The sequence below is a fragment of the Berghia stephanieae genome, chromosome 3, assembly GCF_034508935.2.
Source record: "Berghia stephanieae isolate SIO BIC M18660-M18661 chromosome 3, UCSD_Bste_1.3, whole genome shotgun sequence".
NCBI classification, from domain to species: domain Eukaryota; kingdom Metazoa; phylum Mollusca; class Gastropoda; order Nudibranchia; family Aeolidiidae; genus Berghia; species Berghia stephanieae.
The window spans coordinates 78,098,009-78,108,008 of NC_088362.1; positions in this window are offsets into that span (position 1 = coordinate 78,098,009).

A 10,000-nucleotide genomic window follows, 5' to 3' on the forward strand; every position below is an offset into this window, starting at 1 on the left:
TGGACGTTACGGGTACAAACCCTTCGTCAGCACAACAATACACAAATTAACGTGGAAAAAATAAAATAAAATGCAAAATAACCTGTATCGTCTGTACTCAATGGTGGTTGCAGTATGAATGAAACGTTAAAGAGTATTGAGTACCATTGGGTACAGACGATACAAGTTATTTTGCATTTTATTTTATTTGTTTTGCACGTTAATGTGTGTATTGTTGTGCTGACGAAGGCTTTGTACGAAACGTTCATTGTCTGTTTTGTTCCCATACGAAGCCTCTCTATTTTTACTCTTTCGTTAGAAGACTCTATTACAAAACTAGACAGTCTCTGCTGAGCTGTCGTCACCACTGACTTCACGACAGAAAGAGTTTAATGAACTGTTGTGTCGAAAGAAAGTTCTAGAAAAAATATTTTAAAATAGTTATCTCTAGGCATAATAATAGAGATGACAAACTAGTGATATCCCTAATTTTTTTTCATTCTGGCTCTAAATTTCATAAACTTTTCAGTGAAAATACTTATCCAGTTCCTCTATCTAATATTTGTGACCAACTGTCTCAACCCGCAGGGAACGAGGAAGAGAGGACGGCCTAGGAATAGCTGGAGGAGGGCATTGATGGAGGATCTAAAAATGAAGACTTAACATGGGGAGAAACTGAGAAGATGGCACAAAGCCGGGCAGGATGAAAGGGATTCATCAATGATCTATGCTCCAACCGAAGTGAAGAAGTAAGTAACTGTCCCAATTTGATAGTTTGGCGGAGTGAGACAAAAAGTGAATTTAAGGTTTCAATGACTCGAAACGTATTATAAAAATTTAGGGTTTTAGCAGTTTAAGAAACTATTATATCGTTCTTCCAAATAAAACATAAAATTACTAAAGTTTCATATATTTGGCTAGGTATAAATTTGTTTTTCAGCATCTAAATTCCCTCAACAAAATACCGTTTTGAGGCCGTGGGTCACAGTTCTTATTCTCCATAGTTAGACAAGCCACTTCAAGTTCTACTCCCACTATTCTTTTTCCATTGTGTGAAAATTCGTAAAGTCAACCCGAACTCCTTGACAGTAAGCAGGTAGTCCAGGTGAAGTACCTCGAGTCCTTGGAAAAACAAAACGGGGGCGGTCTGGCTAATATATTATATTATGCCCAGGTTATAAGTGAATTATGCTTAGGGCACTTAAGTTAAGTCTTCTCCAAATGTTAATCTGCCCGGCCATGACATTTGTTTTGAATGGTCCGCAAGCAGGTAAAACTTACAGTTCCATACAGTATGTTGCGTTTTGAATTGTGCGTGTTTTTCATCAATTCAACTAGGTTAGACTTAAAGCTTCAACAGTTCGCTTTTATGGTCCAGTGTAATGACACTCGCTGTAACGTGTTGGGCGTAGGTTTGAATCCAGCTGTGGGCGGTGCACTATTGAGTCATTGAGTAAAGGCTCTTTTCTCAAAGCATCTCACCATACTCAGGTGTAAAGTGAGCTGGACGCGAATTCGAGAGCTACTGGGCATAGAGTATCATACCTCCAGCCAACAAAGTTACAAATGGCAAATGTATCCCTGGTGTAGTTAAAGACAAAATTGTGCAGTAACTCTCGGTCATACTGATAAAAAACATTCTTCTGATGCCTTGGTGTGCTGCTATGTGGTCTTGTAGCATGACACTCGCCTTCGGACAGGAAGGTCCAGAGTTCGAGTCTCGCTCTGAGCAGCGCATAGCTGAGTCCACGGACTACCGCCACTACCAGAATTCATTTAATTGTTCAGAAAAAGGGAAAACGTTTTCCCGAATAAGATTTAAACCTGCGACACATTGGTCTATATAGACTATCCATTTGATCTGACCACAGCTTCATTGACTTTCCCATATCAATATCATTTTCACAACCACCTGTCTGATGACTCAGGTGTCCAGCTGTGACGTACTCACAGACAGGAGGTCACGCACCGAACACACTTTATTAAACATGCATATTTTTAGTTATATTATGCGCCTTATGATATTATTATGCGAATTCACTAATATAGACGGAAATGCGGTGGCTGTAATAAAATAGCATGACAACAAATTAATGTGTCATTTGATATTATCATCCCGACCCTTACCGTGCATTTGTCAGTCACTTACATAGAATTGATAAAATATTACCGTTAGCAAGTATTATTAGAAAACTCATAAAACGGAGGATCACGTTGAAAGATAGGCATTAATGGAATATTTGATATCCTTTTCTATCATTGTTTACACTATAATTTAACTGAGCTTAAAGAACATGAGCTTTTATATAGACGTCTAGTGCAATATTCACTAAATGTGCTCAGAGCGCCTCACATAGAGTTACAACACTTAATTTGTATGACACAACATGGCACATGTAAAGGGCTATTTTTTTCAACTAATACAACTCGGTTACCGACACACATTATTACACCCAAATTAGTAAAGAACCTTTTCCGAGAACTCGGATTTCCGTCGCCGACAGCAGGATTCGAACAGGGGACCTACAGGCAAGAATAGAGTATCATGCCATTAGATAACAATACCGCACTTCTGCCTCATTTATCACATAAACCGAATGATGTCCCAGGATGACCAATGCAAAAATTAGAGACACCAATAAAATTCCATTTCATGTTTAACTTATAATTAAGAGTTTTAAAAAAATAATCCCATAAGGACAAATAAGTTTGTCTCCTCAACTTAAAAATACTTAAAGTTCCCAATTCTGATTATTTTCTTTATCTAGTAGTTCATTTCAACATGACATCAGATTTGACTCGGTGTGTGACAAACTATCAACGACCGATGCCTAATATAACACTATTCTAGGTAACAGTAACGTTTGGTCAACTCGCCCAGCAGTGCCCACGATTAGTATCCTGAATGTAGCAATATCCATTGATTCTATATTTTAATTTTATTATCTTTTAATTATTTATTTATTTATATCTTTTTAATCTTTGTCGCACGATTCTACTTGGCTCCCATTTTTTCAACAGAAATAGAATAAGTTTTTAAAAATGTTAACGATTCATTCAGTTACGACACGGCTGGGCGTATTCATCCAAACGTTAATTTTGTCAAGTTTTGGCCGTATTGATCTCTCGCAGACAGGGTATTTAACTGAAGGTTATTGAGTGCTTTTTAAACTATATTATAAGGAACCACAGACATGGCCTAATGACCACTTGACCAACTACTTGTACTTTTCCCCCCGATAATGGTCTCTTACATTGTCTGAAAAAGACTCACTATTTTGTTTTGGATTGTGGAGAGTTAGGTGAGGACACGTGAACTCCAACTACTACTCCTACTACCACTCCTCCTCCTCCTCCTACTACTACTACTGCTACTACTACTACTACTACTACTACTACTACTACTACTACTACTACTACTACTACTACAACTACTGCTACTACTACTACTACTACTACTACTACTACTACTACTACTACTGCTGCTACTACTACTACTACTACTACTACTACTACTACTACTACTACTACTACTACTACTACTACATATCTACTACTACTACTACTACTACCTACTACTACTACTACTACTACACACTACTACTACTACTACTACTACTACTACTACTACTACACTACTACTACTACTACTACTACTACTACTACTACTACTACTACTACTACTATCACTACTACTACAACAACAATAACAACAACAACAAAAACTTTTACTCCTACTACTACTACTACTACTACTACTACTACTACTACTACTACTACTACTACTACTACTACTACTACTACTGCTGCTGCTAAGATACTACTACTACCACTACTATTATCACTATGATGATGATGATGATGATGATGATGATGATGATGATGATGATGATACCGATGAGGATGATGATCATATGATGATAATGATGATGATGATGATAGTTATGATGATTTTTACGATGAGAAAGGGGAGTATGAGAAAAAGGATTATGATTATTAAAAACATTCATCAACATTCCAACTTCTAAAGATTTTCGGTTGAAAAAATGATTTTTAGAGAAATGCTGTCATTTTTATTATTTTTATTTTGTTTATGTTTTCGTTTGGTTTTGCTTTTTACTTTGCCTATTTTATTGAGTGCTCTCTATATTCCAACAAAGCCTTGTAAACGTCATTATCAGGAAATCCCTGGTGGACGGGTTGTTCCGCAATGCTTTTTATACCATTGTTAATATGTCACGAATCTATTGTTTGTTTCTATCAATAAAATAGCTCATACAATGCTAAACGCGGCATAACAATTTTACATTGGATCACACAGCGCTCCTTTACATTTACAGCTAATATTATTGTGTCATGATAATGATGATGGTGGTGATGAGGATGATGATGGTGAAGATGATGATGAGGATGATGATGGTGATGATGATGATAATGATGATGATGATGATGATGATGATGATGATGATGATGATGATGATGATGGTGATGGACGACGACAACAATTAAGACATGTCCTTAATAGAAAATACCATATTTTTGTAATACACCCTTATCCACCCACGTTCAATGGTATTGAGAAATTGGATCAATGGGGCAAAATAAAGTTTTATTGATTTGTGACATGCCATCAATATAACAACAAATAATAAGTTTACGATTCTAACTGAGAGTCATGGAATGTCAAACTTGTCACTCGGACAAAACTGAGATCATGTTATTGCTTGAAAATGCTTTGAATTGTTTATAATACGTTTTAACTTTTCCAGTAAAAATTGCTGAAAAAGAAGAGGAAGAGTTATGTAGAGCTCGGACAAAGCGTCAACACTGCCGTTTTTACGAGTAGATTTTTTGGTCAGAAAACTAGTCCTCCAAAAATCAATCGATTATAATGATCATTATCTTAATACTACTACTTCTACTACCACCACCACTACTACTACTACTACTACTACTACTACTACTACTACTACTACTACTACTACTACTACTACTACTACTACTACACTACTACTACTACTAATATTACTACTACTACTACTACTACTACTACTACTACTACTACTACTACTACTACTAATCATAATAATAATGCTGAAAACTTATATAGCGCTATAACTCCGGGACACCAGACTCTAAGCGCTTAAATTACAAATTACTTTGGCTGAAACATTCTCATTCACACACATAAGCACACGCACACACACACAAACACACACGCACAACACACAATACAAACCAGACCTATCTTGCTTCTCATACCATCTACTAAAAACGAAACATATGTTTTAAGCGAACGTTTAAAAATAGACATAGCTTCTTTTTCACGATGCTCTGTGGCAAGGCGTTCCAAACAGAGGGTCCGAAATGAGAAAAGGATCTCATTTCAGCATCTTTCCGTATAATCTTGTTTTATAAATTTTAAACCTGGTTCTTCAATAAGTCTTCAAGGAAGTCCCAGGTTTGAGATTTTGAGGATATAATGTAAATGTTGCTGCTCGAAGCTCGAAGAAATAAATAACAATATGAAATTGAATGTAAGCTTCAATTTAAATACGAAAACAGATAAAATGGACGTTTCAGGTTTCCCCTTTATCAACAAACAGGATGAATGAAACGCTACAGATGAATAAGATAATGTAGTAGTGGCGTTGTTCTTAACATCCTGTTTGTTGATAAAGGGGAAACCCGAAACGTTCATTTTATCAGTTTTCGTAATGAAATTGAAGCTTACATATTGTTATTTATTTGAGAATATAATGGTCATCTTAATCAATTGATGTTTGACGGACGAGATTTCTGGCCAATATGTTTAAAAAGTTGTTTTTTTTTTCAGAGTACGACAGAACAATAAACGTTTACTTCATTTTATTATATCCTTAGATCAGGATGGCCCCTAAGTCTTCCCTCCCCCTAAACGGTTGTGTTTTATGGCATGGCAAAATATGGCCATTTTCTTATCTTTAATGTCAAGAGTAGTTCCCTTGATTTTGATACAATAAATTCTAGATATGACGTTTTTTTTTTTTATTTTCTGTCTGTGCATAGTAATTTCCCCTTCTATAGGTTCACATTTCAAAAGCATCTATCATCTTTTCTATCGATGTTTTTTCCTGTTCTTGTGTGGACTGACTAAAGCATTCCTAATGTAATATGAGAAGTAGTGTACAAGAAATAGATACCAAAAAAAAAAAAAAAAAAAAAGCGACAAAGGATACTAATGAATTGGGAAAAGTGATAAAAAGGTAATAATGTGAGGCCTTAATGTCAGCAATGAGCAATTGGATCCGGAATCCAAGAACTAGAGTTGTCGCCCTTGATGATTGATGGGCTATCTATGCCGATAAGTGTCAGATTCCGTTCAGGTTTTCTTCCCATTTATTATGAAGTAATGGAGATCGGAGCATGACTAAAATAATGGCGAATATGAGATAAAGACGGTGTGTAATAATGGCGGAAACCCAACACGGAAAACGATAAAGATTGATGTAATGCCCATCTCATGGGAGAAGCGTGCAAAGATTAAATGAAAAGGAAAGCGCGAATGTGTCTGCAGGACACAGATAAGCGTTCAATTGACTTGGTACCTACATTATGGACTGGTGGGTAGGGAGGTGCGCAGGATAGCAATGACTGACCGAGCTGTTCGCGATTGTTCTTCTACATATAGATACTGTTATTGTGATCTCCCGCATTCGTCAATGCAATAAAAGGAAAGAAAATTAAAACCAAACAAATTATGACGCTTATTTTACAGCAACAGATCGGCTTTTTCTGCATCAATTTTAAAGAGAAACAAAATGTTACCAATTAATATAATATATAAAAAACCCCCCAGCACACACAAGCCACAGAATAGAACTAAACGACTATTCTGATAAACTCTTACCAAAAAAAAAAATAAATTATTTTTCAATTTGCCCAGAAAACGTTTAGTCCAAATATGGATTCCCTCAATTTGTCAAAAGTCTGGCACTTGAGGCTTTAAAGAAACCACAGATTTAAGATTTTTTCCACAAGTTTGAATGCCGTATATAATCGATCGATATTTATTGAAGTAAAATTTTCCGATCAGAATGAAAAAAAGTGTATTTGTCATTTTATTATAGAAAATGCGTCAATGCTACTAGAGCCCTATTACCACTTCAGTCATAACACATGCAAACTACTATAATCCACTTGCGTAAATAAGATCTTTGTCAAGGGTTGTCGTTAGACAATCACATAAGAATAAACAATTCAATTCCCCCTGTTGACAATACAAGGTGATACGGAAATTAGCATGACTGCTTATGTTGAGATCTTCAACAACCCGATCCCCCCCCCCCCCCCCCCCCCACGTTCGGTTAAATGCAATTGGCCACCCAAGGGCACCCACCTGAATAAGCAAGGGGATCAATAAGTGCCAGTCTAAGTCGAGCACATAATACAAACGTGACGATCAGCATGAGATCACGTGTGCACGTGCATTTGTTTTTGAAAAGGAAGTAAAAAAGCCCTAATATTGTGCAATTCGTTGTCATTCATACTTAGAAGAATGGCCTTTCGTGTTGATTCTGGGTATCAAATATCGCCAGTCGTCTCAAAACGGTATCAAGTCAGATAGAAATTAACGCCTAAAACCCCAAACAAAACAAAACAAAACAAAAAACAACAAAACAAAACAAAACAAAAAAAAAACAAAACACAATAACAACAACAACAAAAAAAAAACAAAAAAAAAAACAAAAAAAAAACAAACAAAAAAACAAAAAAAAACATAAAATAAACCAAAACAAACAACCCAAAAACAACAAAACGAACTAAAGGATGGTATCGATATTATGTTATGCAAGCCTCCCCATCCCTGTGTCGTGAGAGACTGACCTTTGGATTCCACGCAGGACTCTACGACCTTGAGAAAAATGTTTTTGTCCATGGTCATTGGCCTGGCCTGGCCTGCCCTGCCAGTCCTCTAGCCTCAAAAGTTATTACATATATTATTTGGTCTTTGATCTCTCCGAATCAATTGTAGATACTTGTTTCACTCAACCACTATGGACAATTATTAGACGGCAATTTGCATTATAAGCACGGTCCAAGGACGCAAGGGAACACGTCATAATACTTTGCCGGTTAGGTACCATTCATAACGTGCAATCCTCTGCGTCAATCCAGTATTATGTCGCTATAAGAATTGATGAAGAAAAAACAACTTGAGTTATTTGTCAAAATGGCTTGAATTAGGATTTTCGGGATTTTTGTTATTGTTGTAAGTTTAAGAAACAAAAATTCATCCTTTTCCACGAAGGCATTTATTTTAAATAAAATTGTATAGAGTAGTCCTTCAGAGCCATTAGGCACATGGAGCGGGGTTTTGATCCCCCGGTTTCTATAACGTGAAATGGACAATAGCAATTTCTTATTATTCCTGCTATTCTTAGGATATGACGCTAGTTGATCGCAAAGAACTTTCCGCCAGATCAAACAGACCCAGCTACCCAATCACATCTTGGTGGACAGGGGAGTCAGAAAAAAAAGTCTCGGCCTCACCCTGGATCGATCTCGACCCCTTTGCGTGTGAGCAAGTGCTCTACCAACTGAACTATCGGGACTCCCATAAATTTTATAAGTTGAGCTTAAAATTAGATTTCAAGAAACAGGTTCATACCGACATAATAAGACGATTGGTCATATTTTAACTATAAGCTCTGAAGCCTTGTAACGAAATAGGTCGTAGTGACCTATGTGTTTGCTCTTCTGTTGAGATCCGACTCTGCTTCAGTCATTTTCTACCACTTCTGTGGTGTCGTTTTAGAGGGCTATTGGGCAGCACTTATTGTTTGAGTGTTTGTTAGGACAAGAGGGAATGCCATTGGTATAATGACCTTGTGTCGTATTAGCAGATAACTGAAATTCTCGTACTATGGAAAAATCATTACGGAACTTCTACAGGATTTGGTAAATTGATTAGTTTTAGTCTGAGAACATTTTTAGTATCTCTTCTTCATTCAATGTTTTCTTTTAAAAAGATAAATATGTGTCTTTATAAAAAACATTATTCCCTAAATGTGCTCAAGGGGTTAAAAACTAACAGCAACGCTTGCCGTACAGAACGAGATAATATTGTGACCCATCATCTCAAAACGGCATTATCATGGGATTAATCGGAATTAAAAAATTGAATATGGAATTATAATCGTAAGAAATACGAATTTTGAATTTTTGCAATGTGAAAAATACTATATGTCTTCCACAAAAACTAGTGGAAATTAACCCGTTTTGTAATGTGAGACATAATAATTGTCCTCCACCAAAGTCAATATAAATCAACCCCAAGTTTCATAAATTAACTATAAATATCATTTGCAAAAATTCAGTTCATCCCGAAATGGTAAAATACCGTTTTGAGAATGTGGGTCACATATGTGTAGTCCTTCAGAGTCATGGGGCCCATGGAGCCGGAATTTATCCCGGTTTCTATAGCGTGAAACGAACTCAAGCAATTACTTGCTACCCTTTGGATAGGGCGCTAGGCTATCGCAAAGTACTATCCGACAAGCCTTACAGACTTAGCTACCCAATCACTGCTGAGTACACAGGAGGGTCAGAAAAAAATCTCCACTGCAACCGGAATCGATTTTGGTTCCTTTGCGTGTGAAGCGAGTGCTCTACCAACTGAGCTATTGGGACCCCTGGGTCATATTATATATGATGCCTATCAAAAATCTACAATTAGAATAACGCCAAACATCAAAAAGTCCAAAGCCCGAAACTTCAACGAATTCAATAGTAAGAAATCAATCCAACGTCAAAGATTTTGGTTGAAAGAAATCGGAGTGCTCTCATAATAGCCATTAAATAATATATATTCTGAACCCTCAAATTATTATGAAGTACATTTCTCATTTATTGCAAAAGTGAAATCGATATAAATGGTGTACAAAATGTCAGCCATAGGGCGTCGAAGCATTGGTAATTTAATGGTGCTTCTTGATAGAAAGAAGCTTAAAGATTCCAATTGGATTCAGTAGTCTGATGT